Source organism: Sorex fumeus, unplaced genomic scaffold, assembly GCF_029834395.1.
Source record: "Sorex fumeus unplaced genomic scaffold, SorFum_2.1 ptg000055l, whole genome shotgun sequence".
Lineage (NCBI taxonomy): Eukaryota > Metazoa > Chordata > Mammalia > Eulipotyphla > Soricidae > Sorex > Sorex fumeus.
The window spans coordinates 10138525-10158827 of NW_026606112.1; positions in this window are offsets into that span (position 1 = coordinate 10138525).

Sequence of the window (20303 nt, forward strand, 5' to 3'; positions counted from 1 at the left end):
GAATCTCATATGGTTCCCCCAAGCACTGTCAGAAGTGATTCCTGAGTGTAGAGTCAGGAGTAACCCCTGAGCCTCACTGAGTGTGACCCAAAAAGGAAAAAAAAAAAAGTACTGGAGCTATCCAGTTTTCAGCATTCTCACACTGCATGTAGTCTGTCAGGGTCTGATGCAGGACACTACATATGGCCCCAGGAGACACTTCAGAAGTGGTCCCTGAGCAGAGTCAGGAGAAAGCCCTGTGTACAATCAGGTGTGTCCCAAACAAGCAAATATCAAAATGTAACTCTTTGGTTCTTGCTAAATAGAAAGCCTTTGAATTCTTTCCAAGTTATAGACTATAGTTATTTGTCATTCAAAATTATTTTATGGTTTGTCAGTTGGTAAATTGAATGAATTATCTTATTTTTTAACAAAAACATATAACTTGAAACACCCAATTTACAAAATCCATGCTCAGTAATTGGTCCCAACTTTATATGATCATACCAATCATTAGAATTGCACATATGCCTGCTATCTCAAGGTAATTTTTCACTTAGCAATAGTAGCCAATGACAAGATTACAAATGGTGACTGAAGCAATTTGAAAGAAGAAGTGGAAAATATCACCACTGGCCCAAGTCCACTTGAACAAATGATTTTTAAGAAAAATAATTAAGAAGTTAAAGATCTAGAAATGCCTTACATTGAATCCATTTATGTATTTATATATGACCTTTCAGAAAATCTACAGAAAGCCTTAGAATATATGGATGAATAAAAAGTAGTCCAACATAAAAAATTATTATTAAAAATGTTTTATTTTTACATAGCTTCTTAAATAAAATAAGATGCAATCATGCTCATGAGGAGAAATCTAATTAACCTTTGTTGTGCCAATTAATCTTTTGTATAATTTTCCCACCATGTAACATCCATATGAATCCATTATTCACAACACTCATAATGTTATAATATAAGTATTCAAAAGGTCCATCTCACTTTTGTTGATAAACAGATAAAGGCATCAAAGCACTAAATTTGGGTCAAGTGTTTATGGTCTCATCATTTTCTCCTCTCATTTCACAAGAGGCCCTCCCGTTTATCGTCGATTTGCTCAAGCGGGCCCAGTAACGTCTCCATTGGAGACTTTGTTGTTACTGTGTCTGGCATATCCAATACTCTTGGTAGCTTGCCGGGCTCTCCGAGAGGGGCGGAGAAATCGAACTCAGGTCAGCCATGTTGGCCGCTTGTAAGGCGAACACCCTACCCGCTGTGCCTATCAAAATCAATATACAATATCTTGATATGTCACTTCTGTCATTAATTCACTGACTCTGGAACTGGTCAGACTTGAATTTTGTCTGATTGCACTTACTAGAGATATGATCTTGTTTTCTCTCTGTACCTAGGATAATTGGATGAACAATGGAAAGAACAGAAATCCCTCCATTTTAGGGTTTTGGTGATGAGTTTATCATGTGTTTAACAATTAAGACAGTGTCAGGAAAATAGTAAGTCATCAAAAGAAAGTCAGATGTCTCTATATATTCACTTGTATCACTTGTCTTCCCTTTGTTCATCGGTTTGCGTGAACAGGCGCCAATAACGTCTCCATTAGTCCCTGTCACATGCTAGCATAGACCAATGGCGTAATGGGGACTCTTTCAGGGTCAGGGGAATGAGACCCATTACGATTACGGTTTTTGGAATATCAAATACATTGCGGGTAGATTTCCAGACTCTATCGTGCATGCAGGATACTCTCAGTAGCTTGCCTTACTCTCCGAGAGGGAGAAACTGCATATATTATGTATAGTAAATTTCCTGAAACATTTTCACTGCCATATGAGTACTATTTGATGAATAACAATGAATTTCTAGTTAGTGGACTGGGTTTTTACAAATGCCATCTCAATATCAAGGATATTCTAGGTAGAATTTATAAAAGTTAGATTTTTTATAAATAAGGCATAGAAAAGTCAAGTCAGTTGACAGTTTATACCTAGAAAACTTTTATTATAATCCAGTTATGGTTATGTTCTATTTTATTATTACATATACAAAAACAGTGTATGTCATGTGTTCCCAATATTATATAGAAAAATGACACTGTAAAAAAATAAAGAAAAACTCTTATCTGTGCATAATACATGGCCTAAATGTTTCATATAGATTCATAAGTATGCCTTCCAGATTTCCCTTCAGAAATAAGGCTTTATTCTCCATAGACTGACTTGTGAGATAATGGCTGCAACTGAGTTTTTCTCTAAAAATGACCTCAGCATAAAGGAACTACTTTTTTAAGTTTAAAAATTTCCCAGAGGCAGCCTTCATTTAATACCTGACTTATGGGAAGATACATCAATATGACTGCTTTTGGTCCAATTCAGGACATTTTAGAAGTCTACACTATGCAGAATACCCATGTGAACTGTTGGAACAAAATTACAATTCAATTTCTTTTTCTACCCAGCTTTACTTATTCTTTTCATTATGATCTCTGTACGTTGCTCCCCTAAATCACAGTCTGACCATGTTTGCATAGGATCTGTTCATTTATCATTTTAATTGATAAAAAACTGCATTATTACACTATGTGTTTCAAGTGTGCATCATGATAAATTGGTACCTATACTTTAAGATCATAGTTAAAAGTTCAGTATAGGGGTTAAGGCTCTTGCCTTGCTTGTTCACGTCCTGGTTTTATTCTTAGCAAAACATGAGTCCCTAAGCACTCCTTGAGCACAGAGCTTAGAATATATGAATGTATATACATATACCTATATAGGTAGATACATTTATATATTTTGGAATATATAGGGGCTGGAGCAATAGCACAGTGGGTAGGGCATTTGCCTTGCTTGCGGTCAACACGGCCAACCCAAGTTTGATTCCTCCGCCCCTCTTGGAGAGCCCGGCAATCTACTGAGAGTATCTCACCTGCACGGCAAAGCCTGGCAAGCTACCCGTGATGTATTCAAAATGCCAAACACGGTAACAACAAGTCTCAAAATGGAGATGTTACTGGGCCCGCTTGAGCAAATCGATGAACAATGGGAGGACAGTGACAGTGACAGGAATATATAGATGTATATACCTATGTACATACATCTATACATATGCATATATTCAATCTCTGTATTCTTTCAGTCAGACAAAGTACAACTCTGATTGAACCAAAAATGCAAATAGTTTAGTTTATTATAATGCATCAGACTCGCTTACTGTAATGTACGATTCTCCTGAGGCATATTCATAATAAATAAGGTGGTTTGCAGGACAATAGGGTAAATCTCTATGCTTTCCTAGGAATTAGGAACCATGTGACCCAGCAAATCCAATTCTTATATTTTAACCCATGGCCTAACAACTTTATTCAGGAAAAAAAATTGTGTGCTTCTATGTTTACTGCAGCACCATTCACAATAGCCAAAATCCAGAAGCGGCCCAAGTGTTCAAGAACAGATGACATGACAAAGACAAGTTGGTATATAAGCACAATAGAACACCACTCAGTTGTTAGAAAAAAGTGAAATGTGCTGCCTTTTGGATGGATCCAGAGAGCATCATGCTGAAAGAAGTTAAAAGGAGATGAACAAATACAGACTGATCATCTTCATATGTGGGATGTAAAAGAAAAAAAAAAGGCAGGGGCACAGCAAATACCCAAAAGTAACAGAGAAGAGAACTAGTCTTAGTAGGATGTTTCCTAGAGGGAACACAAAGGGGTATAGGAAGGGCATAGAAAATTCCTAAAAAAAAAATAAACCCTCTGGTTTGGTCCTTGGAGAAGGACTATCAAAACTGTTATTCCTCTGAATAAATGGCACAATTTGGTGTGAGCTGGCGTTTTTCTTTGGGTGGGGTTATTTGCCAGTAATATTGTAAGTGTTTTAATAGTTTTAATTTCCAGCAGCAAAAGAATGCACCTTAGTCTCCAGAAAGCATAACAGGTAAATAGTAATTATGAAAGTACCCATTTTTTTGCATTAAAAATTTTTACATGTGTAATATGTAACCCAAAAATTGAAATGAAAATATAATTAAAAGAAATACTACTTATAAAATGTAGCACTGTAGCACTGCCCTCCTATTGTTCTTCAATTTGCTCAAGCGGGCACCAGCAATGTCTCCATTGTGAGACTTGTTGTTCCTGTTTTTGGCATATTGAATATGCCACGGGGAGCTTGCTAGGCTCTGCTGTGTGGGTGGGATACTATCAGTAGCTGCTGAACTTTCCGAGATGGATGGAGAAATCGAACCCGGGTTGGCCATGTGAAAGGCAAATGCCTTACATGCTGTGCTATTGTTCCATTCAATATAAAATGTAATTCTGTTTAATGAGCAAGTCCAAGAGGCAATTCCTAAGCCAATTAAAATTGATATAAAATATTCAAAATTAATAATGATAAAAATTATACTAGACAACACAATTTACTGTTAAATATATGTGTCTTTTTTTACTTATTTGCTATCCTAGCTCTTGCTGTTGATAAAATTTATTGTAATAATAAATTTAGGCAGCGTCTGTTAGGGAACTAGAGATAAATTCAGAACTTGTGGGCTTTACTTATGATGTTCAACAAAAGAGAGTTCAATATACAAGGGTAGTGGAAGAAAAGATATGTACCTAAAAATGTGAACAGGGGCCAAATAAATTTATTTTGGAGAACATAAGACTATTCATAACAACTAAGATGAGATAAACTTAAAAGATTTGGAAAATGCTTTAAGAACAAAAATTATAAGAACAATAGATATTGCTTTCTTCTCTATATTTTCATCATAGCCCCAATAGAAAGGTTGTAGAAAATTCATAATGTATATATATATATATATATATATATATATATATATGTTTCAACCTCTTTCTTCAAAAGTTCCTGATGATCAAGTCAATTTGAGTATTTGAGTTGGTTTACACTGAGGAACTAAGAGGCCTGGATCTTTAATAATGTGTCATTATACATTGACTTGGCTAATAAATTTTTGCAGTGATGTGGCAAGAAATGATTTATTTAGTAGTGAATGATTTATTTATCTTTTAACAGCAATGTCTATTAAATAGAATATATAGGGCTGGAGTGATAGCACAGCGGGTAGGGCGTTCGCCTTACAAGCAGCCAACATGGCCGACCCGAGTTCGATTCCTCCGCCCCTCTCGGAGAGCCTGGCAAGCTACCGAGAGTATTCGATATGCCAAACACAGTAACAACAAAATCTCCAATGGAGACGTTACTGGGCTAACGCTCGAGCAAATCGACGATCAACGGGAGGGCCTTTACTTTATATATATATATATATAGAGAGAGAGAGAGAGAGAGAGAGAGAAGCAGAAAACCATATCTTCCTTTTTTGTGTATGTGTTTATGATAATTGCTACCACCATAATTCTGATGGTCTAGAACTGTTACCAGTTTTGACTTTGTGCCAGTTTTGACTTTGTGTGATGTCAGGTAATTCAAATTCTTTTCTGGAACCCAATGTCATCCTTACTGCTGAGAAGACATTCACCACCACTGAAAATTTCAAGGTTAATGATAATTATTTCCCCGAATACTTCCTTGTAGTTTTCTGGGTCCTATATTTCATGATTCTGTTAGTTTACAAAAAGGAATGCATTTTGTACATAAAATGTAGGTCTACTCATGATTTGAATACTTTCCTACAGCTTGCCCAGCAAATTCTGGCATTTCTACTTCATTGACAATAGGCCATTAAAGAATCTAGGCCTCATTTAGTACTGCAAACTGGAAGTAATCAGGCTTTCATATAATCATAAGGACAATGATTCTAGAATAGGAATCAGGACTTGGGATCATCAGTGTGGAGCAATCCCGAGATATGTGTCATAGGGGAAGAACGCATGTGAGTTGGAAAGGTTCAGGCAAAGGAGTGTTGTGAGAGTAAGTGACTTGTAAAATTTTTGAGCTATATTTTTCTATCCTTTTTTTGTGCAGGATTAGCAGGCAGAAATCTCCAGACAATGGCCACAGAGTACCTCTTGTCATGATCTCCAGATGGCTCTGTTGTGGTGATCGTGGTTGTCGGTTTTCTTTATAATCACTGAATAGCTGAGTTATACTGTTTAATTTCAGAAGTCTCATTGAGATAAGCATAAAGCCAGAGAAACAAGAGGACAATCATTTGAGAACATAATAAACCAAGATATGATTTGAAATAAATTACTCTTTTTTCCCAAATCCTTTGCTCTGTTCACCCAAAAGCAAGAAGCCTGGACCCCCTTTGGAAATAATTCTGCAGGAAATAAAGATTGATCTGATTCTAAGTGATACCCATGCAAATAGAATAGTATGACACCCCTCAGAAGAGGAAACATTTCAGCAATAACAGAAGGCTCTGAAAAGAGTAAAAGTAGATCCTCACCAAACATCCTTACCTTTTGACAATATCCGAACACCTTTCAACTAAACAGATTATGCCAAGTAAAGGAAACTTAGAAAATATTCCTATATAACTCTTTTCCAAAGTTTGTTCTTTGGACAATACTAGCTCAAGCCATTCACCCATTTCTTTGTCTCCACTGCCCTTATTATTTTTTTGAGGGGGTGGTTAGTTTAGTTGGACCAAACCAACAGTTTGATGACCGACACACTGCTCTGTCCTCAGGGATCATTCCTGATAATGTTCAGCAGTCATACATGGTCTTGGAGATGCTGTTGGTACCTATCTGGGAGTGAGATGTCAGTTGGAGACAAGCCTCAACTAGAATGGTCGAGCAACAGGCATAAGGTCACGAGCTGTGTTGTAGGTCAATGATCATTCTATTGGGACTTTTTACTTGTCACCCTCCTGGAGAGAGAAAGAAACTTCTGGGTCTCATTTTTGCTGCCACCTCAACACAAGTTCAGTTGGATTTTTACTGACCATATTACAAAAATAATGGAGAAAAAAATCTTACATTCTCCAAAACCTTTGTTGTAATTGAAGTACCAGAAGCAAATAAACAATTGTTGTTATATTAAGTTATCATATTACAAGTGTTGGTGTTATTTATTCATAAGTAACGGAAATGATGTTATGAAATTCTTGGTGTGCCTATCTAGATCAAGCATCAATTCTAATTTTGCTGCAAAATTCAATTTAGAACCTTTAACTTCTAATAATAACTTTATATCCTATATATACAATAATTTACACTGTAGACTTTAATCACTCCTCAACTATATTTTAATTTCTTGTGCGGGAGATTTATTTATTTATTTTTTAGTTTGAGGCAACAGCCAATGGCTCAGGTATTAACATGGGTTTAGTTCTCAGGGGTAACTCCTGACAGACTCAGAGAACCTTTACAGGGAACAAGCCAAGGCAGGACATTTTCTAGGAGAGAACCTTATGCCATCCTCTGTCTTTACAGACCCAATATAATTTGTAATAACTTTTGTATCTTTTAATTTTCCCTTCATACTCACTGTGGGTCACACTCTTTAGTAATGGTGTTTTCACGTATTAGTATCGTAATGCTCACAGAGGGTCATTGAGGGTGCTCAATGAGGGCTTAGCTGGGGCTTACACTGGGGGCATATTTGGGTTATGGTATTGCTGGGATCATACACTTTGATTGTAGTGCTCTCATCATCAACTGTACACCAGAAGTGAGACAGTATTTTGGATAAAGACCATGATCATGTGCTCAAGCAGCAACAGAATTGAACTCTTGAACTCACACCTGCAGGGTAGACATGTTTTGCTACTGAATAATCCTCCAGATCTTAGAGAGAAATTTTTGATATTTGATATCAATTGAAATATTTTGAAATTTAATACACTGGAATGTCTGTTGGAAATGTCTCCCTAAAAATACAATAGACCTTAGATAGAAAGGAATATGTGACAAGAATGTTCAAAAAGAGTGGCTGAATTATTAAACAAAATGGGATATTATAGTCCACCAATAAGGAGATTCAAAACTACAGTCAACAATAATTCATGAGCATCACAGTTTAGTTCTACTATTTAACAATTTCAAGCTTTTTGTTTTTAGTTGAGTCTGGAGGTAATAAACAGAAGTGCTCATAATTTACTCCTGGCTCTGTGCTCAGGTGCAACTCCTGATGGTGATCCAGGGGACCATTGTGGTTTCAAGGATAAAATCGAGATCCTTTGCCTTTGTCTATTGTTCTATAACTTCGGCCCAAGCTTCTTTTCTACATTACACAATGTTTGTATAGTTTTTATCACTATTAAAGGCAATATTATAAAAGACTTAAGTATAATTAACTGCTAACTAAGTATCACTATTGGCTATTAGTACATGGTAAAGTAAAACACCTTTTATGACTGTCATTTGATCCTTAGAACAATAACACCTTTATTATTATGAATAAGAATCTTCCATGGAAGAATTATTTTAATATTGTTTAATTTTGAATAGTATTTACCCTAAGACATGTAATCTAAAACTTATACATATTAACTAATTTAATACTCATAGCAGTTCTATGATTAACATTATCACTACATTTTTCTAAAGAGAACTCTAAGGTAGAGTTATCTCTTTAGTTGGAGAATGAAGAGTTGGGGGAGGAAGACTTACAATTCTTTTTTTTTCCCTTTTGGGTCACATTGAGCGATACTCAGGAGTTACTCCTGGCTCTGAACTCAGGAATTACTCCTGGCAGGGCTTGAGGAACCATAGGGGATGCCTGGGATTGAACCCAGGTCAGCCATGTGCAAGGCAAATGCCCTACCCGCTGTACTATCGCTCTGGCCCCTATTCTTATCTAAGTGTCTGTAGTAAGGCCACAAGTTCATCTTCAACTCTTCACATTGTGGAATTGATTCCTGGCAATGCTCTGATGTCACAGTCTCTGATGTCACAACAACAGTGACAAAAACCAAATGTAGAAAAATAAAAAGATAGAGATATACATATAGTCTTCCCTTTGTGTGGAGGGAAAGGGTAAAAGTAAAGATAAATAAAATTCTCTATATAGATGATTTTATGACATCTCTTGTCCACAGTAAAGAGCATTGAATTATCTATGAAATAATTCCTCCATAAATGAGTATTTAAAAACAAATTCAATATAAAATAGCACCATTGTACGTGAAAAATTTAAAGGTCTTATTTTGTTCTCTTATAAAAGTTTGTCATATAGCAATGATTTTTATTTTCTAAGTGAATAGGTCATGAATTCCTGATACAAGTATAGTTTTATATTGTCTGAAATGCTAGTAGGTATAATTTGTTATTTCAAGCAAATATTGAGAGAACACTAATTTCAGTGCTTTAAAAATGTTGATATTCCATATAAAACAATCTTGCATATGTTAATGATCTTATAATAATGTCTTTTACAAACAGGTAATTACCACTCCGTGGAGTTAATGCTCTCCGTTCAACTAAATAGAGATGTTCAGTCTGTGATAGGTTGAAATATTCCCACTCAGAAGCAAGTTTATCAGTGAATAGTAACAATACTTTTAATCTTTTTTAAAAAGCATATTTTAAAAAATTGCACCAAATCTATATTCATATACGTGGGAATGATTTTTATTATTTCTATTTTCATTATCGTCCAATATTTTGAAATTCTAATGTAGATTCACAAATATACCCGTACATCAGAGTTTAATGAAGAGTTTGATGTCAAATTGATACCTGTTGGTAAAGAGGCAATAACACTCAATACCAAACTTGTGGTATGAGACATAATTGTTCTTCAAATGTGGTATAAGACATAATTCTGTGTGTGTGTGTGTGTGTGTGTGTGTGTGTGTGTTAACCTCTTTTCTCTTCTTAATTGAATCACTGTCAGATAAACAGGTACATTGCTGTTCATGACTGGGTTTCAGCATGCTTTCAACATTTCAAAATGCTTTTCTTCAAAGTAGGCATTTCCCATGACTGATGCACTGTTTTCCTCCCCTGCCTCTACCCATTCAGCCTGCCTCTGGCAAGCACTTTTCTTCTTTCTCTTTCTCTCTCATTTTTTCTCTCTCTGTTTCTGTCTCTGTCTCTCTGTCTCTGTCTCTCTCTTCTTTTTACTCTCTCTCTTTCCTTTTGAGCAGTACAGTTTGCAACACGGGTAGTGAAAGGTTATCATATACATCACTTTACCTACTTTCAGCACTCAGTTTTTAATCCAGAGTGATTACCTCCAAATATCATTGTTCTAGGGCCCCATCTCTTTCCCAAATGTCCTCCCTTGCCCCCATTTGTCAAAAACTTCCAACAATGGACTAGTCCTCCCAGTACTTGTTTTATATTTCCCCCCTTGCTTCCTAGTTAATTTCATTACTAATATCTCTGGGCTGGAGCGATAGTACAGTAGTAGGGCATTTGCCTTGCATGCAGCCAACATGGCCGACCCGAGTTCGATTCCTCTGCCCCTCTCGAAGAGCCCAGCAAGCTACCGAGAATATCTCGCCCACACGGCCGAGCCTGGCAATCTACCGGTGATGTACTCGATATGCCAAAGTAACAACAAAGTCTCCAATGGAGACGTTACTGGGACTGCTAGAGCAAATCGATGAACAATGGGAGAACAGTGACAGTGACAACAGTGTGCTTAGTACTAGTTGTTCATATTCTCTGAAAATGGTTGTTTGTACAATGTGAAAAATGTTTACATTTATACAATAATAATAATAATAAATAATAATAAATTATAAGCATAACAAAAATAACTTTATCAATAATACTGATTAAACTTGATTCTGCATATGAATTAATACAAGTTTGGATGTGAGGCACAATACAAATGAGGGAACCATCCATGAATTAATTCACCTTTTATGTACTTGTTAAACATGTACAGTGTGATAGACATTGCTTTAAGTAACCCATTACTAACAGTTTTTTTAGCATAAAAATGTATTCATTCTATAGAGTATTATAATAAGTAGCAGTAAACAAATAAATAAATTGAGAAAGCACAGAAAATAATGAAAGCTTTATTGAGCAGCTTCTTACTTTGAGCAGTTAGTGAAAGTCCACTACAAAAACTTGGCTGGATGAGTTAATGCTTATATGATAAAAGAGATAAAATGAGACACATATTTCTACGTCACAGAACGAGGAGAAAAGAATGCAAAGTTTAAGAAGAGGACTCCCAGAACGACCACCAACTGGGAGCTCTTTGGCTCTGTTGCGGCAACATGGGAAGATGCCGCCATTGACAACATTACTGATTACGGGACATCAAAAGATCGCGTGGACACCCACCTACAAGATGGTCAGACTTCTTTGTCAAGACCTGAATGATCGGTTTGAGGCTCTGCATGTTCCTAGAACGAACAGATGCCATTGGGATATGCTAGCACGCAACCAGGATGAATGGAGACGTTACTGGCACCCGCTTGAGTAAATCGATGAATAACGGGGGTTAAGTGATTAAGTGATATTTTGACATTAGTAGTAGACATCCCTCAAAGATATTTTCTAATCTGTATTTCAGTTTGTTTATATATTATATAAACACAAGGATTAGAGAGGTGCACACAATTTTTGACTTTTAAATTGCTACTAGTATTATTTTACTAGCCTAATATGATAAATGATGATAGACTTATTTGTGATTCCTATTTGTTCTTTCATTTTGCTATCAGTTATTTTTTTAAGTTATGATAGAATCAGTTCTATGTCTTTTCTACTATGGAGAGAAATAGTGACTAGGAATTTCAGGGCTACAGTTAACATACTACATTTTTAGTTTTATATTTAACAAAGTATTTTGTGATTTGGGTGAGTGTTATAAAATGCTTAACATTTTATGTGCCCTTCATTAAAATGCTGATAATAGTATTTAATCTATCACTGTCGACTTTTAAAGAAAACATGAAATGATGCATGTAACCTAGTACAAGAACTTGCCATATAACAATGACTTTATTTTAACTAATATGATTTAGGAATTTAGGGCAAAAGAGAGAGGTTACCAATTTTTGTTCAGTACTAGAGGTTCCATGAAAAAGACATATCATGTGATTAAAACACACAGAAGACCTCTGCCTAGTACATAAAGATCTTATTCTATCATATGAAAAAAAAAAAAGCCTAGCAAATATTATGGATGCACATGAATAGAAAAACTATGTACTACACTCATCATATTCAATTTTTCAAAAGTCTGTTGGGAAGTAGCTGGACTCATCAAAATATATGGTAGGAATTTATGGAGACCTATTATATCCAGATTAACCACATATATCTTGTATATCGTGGACTATCTGCGTAACTTCTTAATACTACTACTTTCAACTATGAAAATAAACAGATAAAATTAAGGAGAAAGAGAAAAATCAATAAATATATGAGTCACTGTTTACTTCTGTAAATAAAATTTTAAAATTTATAAATTCCAGCATTTTAAAAGTGAAGATATAATGTAGGATATCTTTGAGTAATCCATGCTATCCTGAAAACTAAATTATTAACAAGTCTCACAATGGACATTACTGGGCCCGCTTGAGCAAATCGATGGACAACAGGAGGACCATGACTGTGATCAATCACATAATTTATATATAAAATTTATATAATGAAAGCTGCTCATTACAGCTTTTCATTATTTTCTGTGCTTTCACCATTTATTTATGTGCTTACTGCTATTTATTATAATACTCTATAGAATGAATACATTTTTATTCTAAAAAACTATTAGTAATAGGTTACTTAATGCAGTGTCTATCACACTACATTGTACATATTTAGCAAGTACATAAAAAGTGAATTAATACATATATGGTTCTCTTAATTTTTAGATTAAAATTAAGATGAAGTATTGGAAGTCCCGACTTTCAGGAAGTGGAATCCAAAGTGTATTTTCATCTTTTTTTTCTTATTTTGGGGCAGAGCTCAGGGCTTATTGCAGACTTCATTGCTAGCAGGTCTTGAAGATCATATTCAGGGCTGGAGAGATAGCACAGTGGGTAGGGCGTTTGCCTTGCACGCGGCTGACCCGGATTCGATTCCCAGCATCCCATATGGTTCCCTGAGCACTTCCAGGGGTAACTCCTGAGTGCAGAATCAGGAGTAACCCCTGTGCATCGCCAGGTGTGACCCAAAAAGAAAAAAGAAGATCATATTGGATGCTAGGGATTGAAGCTAGAAAACACCTTCTGTGCTTTACTACATCTCCTGCACCCTCATGAAATGATTTTTTTAAGAGAAAGTAATTCTTGTGCTTTGAAGTAAATTATTATATCTTCCTGAATCAAATGAGTTATCACAGACCAATTATATTTTATAGATCATATAGGGAAGTAACTGGCATGAACACATCTTTTAACAAATCTTATTAAAAGCTTATTAAAATAACCTATGTAAAAGTCACAAATTTTGCTCTAAAACCAATTTCTATTTATTGTAAATATTCCATCCCAATGGAAAACCAGCAGGACCGTACTACTGTTCAAGAACGGAGACATCCATGACATTGGGAACTATCGCCCGATCTGCCTATTGTCTGTCATCTACAAGTTGTTCACTCGAGTCATCATAAATAGAATTGGCAGAACACTAGATGAAGGACAACCAGGCGAGCAAGCCGGGTTCCGCAAAGGATTCAGTACCATCGACCATATCCACACAATACCCAAACTCATTGAGGTTTCTCGGAAGTTCAAAATGCCGCTCTGTTTAATGTTCATTGATTTAAAGAAGACTTTTGATTCTGTTGAGACAGAAGCGGTCATTGAAGCCCTAGCCAATCAGGACATTCAAGCCCAATACATCAAGATCCTCCGTGAGCTGTATTGCGGATTCACTACCAGGATCTCACCATTCTACAAAGAAGTAATCATCCATGTCAAGAGAGGGGTGCGGCAGGGTGATACCATTTCACCAAAACTCTTCAGTGCCACCCTCGAGAACATCATGCAACAACTGGAATGGGAAGGAATGGGAGTGAAGATAGATGGTCGGCAATTACACCACCTCCGCTTTGCTGATGACATTGTTTTAATAACACCAAACATCAGCCAAGCGGCACAAATGCTGGCCGACTTTGACCGTGAGTGTGGAAAGTTAGGACTACAGCTGAGTCTTACGAAAGCAGTTTATGAGAAACAGCCTCGTTCCTGATGCCCCATTTGCTCTCAACGAAACGACCATCTCTGAATGAAACAGCTATGTGTACCTAGGTAGAGAAGTCAACATGACAAATGACCTGGCACCCGAGCTGCGCAGGAGAAAGAGAGCGGCTTGGAACGCCTTCAAGAATGTCGAAGAAATAGCTAAGAGGACGAAGAACCTCCGGCTCCGGGCACATCTCTTTGATTCCACTGTTCTTCCTGCATTAACATATGCCTCAGAGACCTGGGCCCTACGTAAACAGGATGAGAACGCTATTCAGGTCTCCCAAAGAAGAATAGAAAGAGCTATGCTTGGAATATCACGTTTCACTCAAATGAGAGAAGGAATCCGGAGTTCTGACATCCGTCAACGATCAAGGATCAGGGACGCTGTCTCATTTGCCAAGGTGTCAAAAATCAGATGGCTGGTCACGTAATGAGATTTAAAGACGACTGCTGGACTAGAGCTGTTACCGACTGGATTCCACGGGATGTCAAAAGACCGCGTGGCAGCCCACCTACCAGATTGTCAGACTTCTTCGTCAAGATCATGAACGATCGGTTTGTGGCCCTTCATGTTCCCAGAGTGAACAGATGCCATTGGGCTACACTAGCACGCGACAGGGACAAATGGAGACGTTACTGGCACCCGCTGGAGCAAATCAAACACTAACGGGAAGTTAAGTGATTAAGTGATTAAATAAATATTTCGACCCTATGAAATATGTGCTTATTTATTTATATATATTTTGAAATCAATTATCTGCACCTATAGAGATATTCTAATATGCTTTGAAAGTCTGTGTAAAATTTGATCCTACTCCTTCATGTATTCGGTGTATTTGATATCCTGCTCTTCCTGTTCTACATATATACATCACACAAAGTTTGGAGGTTTCTCACTATAAATATATCTTCTCTTTTTCCTTAATATCTTACCTGATAACTTGAATACCCTATTACTAAATCTCTACTGTTAACCAGTACTACTAATATCTGTTCTACAAGTAACTCACTTTTTTTCTTGCATGAAAACCTTCATCTTACACTTGGTTTGAAGGAGTAGGCTAATTATATATAATTTGCATGTCATGAGTGTCTTGCATGTTCCAATCACTATAATGCTGTGTCTTTCCTAATTGTATTAACATTTCATTCCTGTGCCTACGCTGAGGTTCAAATCTTCTTATCTCATCATTAGAATTACTGTTCTAGAATTTTTTTCTCAAATAATTCAATTTCTTAAAACTAATGTGCTATTAGTTTACAATTCTACAAAATATTCAAGAATTCACCATTGTCAGATTAACCCACCAGCTACCTATTCCTTTCATCTCAAATTCCCCTCTCATAAACACAATTTTGTTGGTGATATTAGATTCTAATGGTAGTTTTCATCTGTTTTGTTATTTTATTTTACTTTAAAAAAACATTCTAGATAAGCAAAGTATTCCAGTGAAATAATATTTTTATTAGGGAAACACATGAAAACTTTCCACAATCATGACACATGATTATGAAACATAGAGTTTGATTTATAGCAACATAAATCATATTGGAACTCACATTTTCATATTAAGGGAATATTTAAATTTGTGTTTCACATTCTCTAAGTGCTATTCTTGTTCTTTTTAATTTCAGCCACTGAGATGATAGGACTCAAAGGAAAACAAAATGGATTTATTCATCACTGAACACTATTAATTGTATATTGGCCTCTTTAGAAATGGAGTTTGATAAAATGACTTAATCACAATTTTTCAGATGGAAGTTATAAATAATTAACCAATATATAACAGTGATAAAAGAAAGCAAAATTCAGCATATTTAACCAAATTATGGTCAGTTAAGGATATTGTTTATAGGCTTTTGTTCTATTATTTTAAATGATTCTGTCGCATATAGAAATCTAATATGCTCAGTTGAAATTGCTACATTTTAGTATTCTATATGCTTATATGTATACTTATATAGATATAAATCACTACATAAGTAACTATAATTTATTGATCATTATAACTCACTGGATATATAAAAATTGTTAAAATGTATAGTATAATCAAACCACTGCAATTGAAATGATTATCTAAGTATCATGAAAAATAACATGAGAATAGCTATAATCACATGCTAATAGATTTATCAGGTATAATTATTTGTGGCACTGTGATAGAGATCTGGGGCCAATATCCTAGAATAATACATAAATTTAGTGGTGCCATATAAGTAAGATAATAACCCATTTGAGGAAGCATGTTTTTTAAATATTGAGGTTTTGATTTAAGATTATTAAAAATCTTGTCAAGTTTACCATAAGAGGAAATGTTATCATTTCTGTTGAAGGATCTTTTAATCTGGACAATCCAGATGAAGCAGTCATTAAAGATATCAGAAAATTGACAAAGTGTCTCACAAAAAAATTAACAAACACTTTTTCACAAAAAGCATTGAGAGAACATGATATTTGAGATAGATAAATCACCTCTCCCCTCGCGGCATTGTAGAAGCACATAGAAGAACTGTTTCAGAAGTTTTGGTGACAAGTGGTAGTTCCCATAGCTGTCAAATCACTAGGTATAAATAGGTATTGTTTGTTTAAAGAAATATTCAGCATTTTCAAACACCACTATGACTTATCATCTCGTGTTTTCTGTCACTATCCTATCAAAACAAGTACATTTTGACCTTCTCTATCACAAGGTTGTCTTTATCCTATTGCAGATGGTTGTTTACTTTATTAATCTTTTTATTGTGAGCTTTCTTATACCAGTAGATGTGCTTTAAAGGACCATATGTTTTAAAAGCTCAAGGATTTCCCTCATTTCAATATGCACATTATAATGACAAGAAACAGACTAAGATATTCAATATAAAAATAAAACAACTATACTGTATTATTTGTAGTTATCAATAGTCTAAAATATAATAGGAAAATATTGGCTCAGTGTCAGAGTGAATGACAATCCTGCTCTCGGTGGTAACTGGATACATAACTTTAAAACAGGTTTGGTATTTCCCCAAGTGCTCAATTTTTCTCCACTCTAAAACAATGACTGTGATCTTAATATCAGATCTCCAAAAATATGGACTAGAGAAAAAATTCAAAAAAGATATTTTTTACATGGCAGTCTTTTTAAAAACCACCAAAAATGCTCAAGATGAATGTTGCAAAAAATACACTGAAATACTAAAAAATGTTAATAATTTTTCCCTACCGATCTATCACTGTATTTCTCTCCTCTAACAGGAATCTCTTAGCCATAGATCACTATCTGGATCTCTTCTTTATTATTGTTTTTATACTTAAAAACTAAGGTTAGCATCTTCTGTGCCATTGATTATTTTTAAGAACACTATTACCTTTTCAATAGATTATTACCTCTATCTACCTATTTATTAACCACCAAAGTAAATTAAGTCTTATGAAAAAATTCATAAGTAAAGAATCAATGACTTTTAGTTATTTTGACCATTCCATTTTCTTTCTCAAATTTTACAGAGATTTTTTTCTTTATACCTATAATTTTAAATGGATGAATTATAATTACAATGATATTGTCTTCCATTACTTATAGTTACATATGATAGTTTATGGAATACTCTTCAATATATTATAACATATACTTTTTTGAAAGTAATATTCCCAGTTATTAATGACCCATAATCTATCATTCTTTCCTAGTTCACAAAATCGGTAAGCAGTAATTAAACTCATAAATTTAAATTCACAAACACAAATAAAATAATCAAAACCAAACCAATTTCAGTATCACTACTTGCCTCCTATCCATGCTTCTTTATTTTTTATTTATTTAATTACTTATTTTGCTTTTCTCTTCTATTTTCTGCTTTCTTTTCCTCATGGAGTGGTTGGGGAGGGAAATATGGGTACATCAGGCAGTACTTTTTTTTCTTTCTTATTCTTACTCTTTTGAAACACATTTGACAGTACAGACTATAGATGATCCATAAATCATATAAAGACAGTTCTGAAAACAACTGTTCTCTAAATAAAAAATATAAAGAATAGACATGAAAAACAATTTCCTCATTAAAAAATACGACTTTTCCAGTATTTAAGATTTTTTATGAAATAAAAAACACAACATGAGTACAACCCAAGATCACAAGACTTCTTTGACTTTATGGTACAAATCTCTAATTTTGCTTCATTTAGGTTATTATTTGGATATAAGGTTTGTCTGATATGAGTTGTACTTTCAACTTTCATTTAAGCAGTTTTTTCTACTGTTTTTAATTGATTCTAAAGGCAGAAAATGTTTTATTTAGCATTTATATCACACACCATTCCTCAAAACTAATCTTCCTTGTTCATAGAAGACTCTCAATAAGGTGAGGTAGTTTCAAAGTATAGTGAAACTAAGTCATAATTTCAAAGCTTACGCATCTTCCAAATATCAAAAACACGATACAATGAGTTATTACTTTACATGCTCAACATAGTACCCATATTTCTCTAGCTATTTTAATATATTGTGAGTGTTTTCTAATTGCTTATATCATTTTATCACTATTGACTTTGTGGTATCAAGAATATAAAACCTGTGGGTTCAGAGAGATTGTACAACCAGTAGGGTGCTGCCTTGCATGTAACCACCCCAGGTTTAATATGAAGTAATAGCACAGCGGGTAGAGCCTTCGCCTTATAAGCAGCCAAAATGGCTGACGCGAGTTCGATTCCTCTGCCCCTCTCGGAGAGCCTGGCAAGCTACCGAGAGTATTCGATATGCCAGACACAGTAACAACAAAGTCTCCAATGGAGACGTTACTGGACCCGCTCGAGCAAATCGACGATCAACGGGAGGGCCTTTTTCTTTTTTTCTATGTACTCATATGGTACCAGAGGTCACCAGGAGTCATCCCTGAGCATAGAGCTAGTAGTAAGAAACAGGACTCCAAACACACACATACAAACACACATACACATATACACACAAACACACACATATACAAACAAACACATTAATACTTCAATTTTTAAAAAATATTAACATTATTGTCAAATGTAAAGCTTATGTAAAAATACACAATTGCTTTTAAAACTCCAGCTCATTATATTAATCATACTCAGTGTGTTTGCAACCATTTTTTTAAGAGCTACACAAAATGGAGCTCAGAAAGTAAATTGATACATTAGTGAAGTTATGGAAACAGAGACTGCTACTATAGGAACTTATTTATTTATTTTTTGTTTTTTCATAATTTTATGTGTTACAATTTAGGAATAGTAATGAGATTGAAATATTAATACTAAAATTTCTCTAGAACTTATGAACATCTCATGTTTCATTTCTATGAAATATAAAGTTGATTCAGTTGAGTCCTTGCAATATGGAAAAAAATTTTCTAATTGCCTTTGTAGAGAAAATAGAAAATAATTTAGACACCTTAACAAAATAATCCTGACAAGATACCATTAGTTAGAAAATAAAAATAATTTCATAGCTATAACAAACTTTTTGCAGCCCTCACATTAAGATAACACTTTATTGTCTAAAATATCTAAATATTTGAAATATTGATTAATTTTTTACTTTAATAGTCATATTTGCATACAGTGGTGCTTAATATAATCTTACCTGGTATTTCATTTTGCTTTCTCACATAGTTATACATTAAAATTACATTAAATCATTGTGCAAGGTTTGCAATATAAATGAGTCACTCTATAGAAAGATCAAATAATCACTTAAAGTTTGATGAAAAATTCAACTACCCAAATAATAATTTTATAAAACGGGGAAAAATTAGCTCACTGCAAAGAAAATTTCTTGTGAATTAAGTTTAAAAAGTCGAAAAATCAATATTTCTTCATTTGTAAACAAAAGTGGAGATGTAGTTTCAAGAAACAGCTTATTCGAGAAAGGGGCTTTGACTGGGAAGGGCTTTAGGGCTCTAGTGAAAAGAAGTTTGCTGTATGGCAGTGAGTGCAGCATTAGAATAACATGCATGGTACTAGGCTTACAGTATTATAACTCATGTAACCTCAATAAAATGGAGGAAAATGATAAATAACAAAAGTCATCCATTTTACACATCAAGAAACACATAGAGAAGTGAAAATGAAATTTAAACTATTTATTACCTTTTAATTAAAGTGCTTCTCCCCCAAATAGATATTCATTATTCTGAGTGAACCTCACCACTATAAAAAATTGATTTAGGAAGAATATTTTCTGGTTAGGTGAAAAACTGTTCTGAAGTTATTTCACTGAATCATTTCATATGAAAATCCTAGGTCTCCTGGACTGGGAATAAGG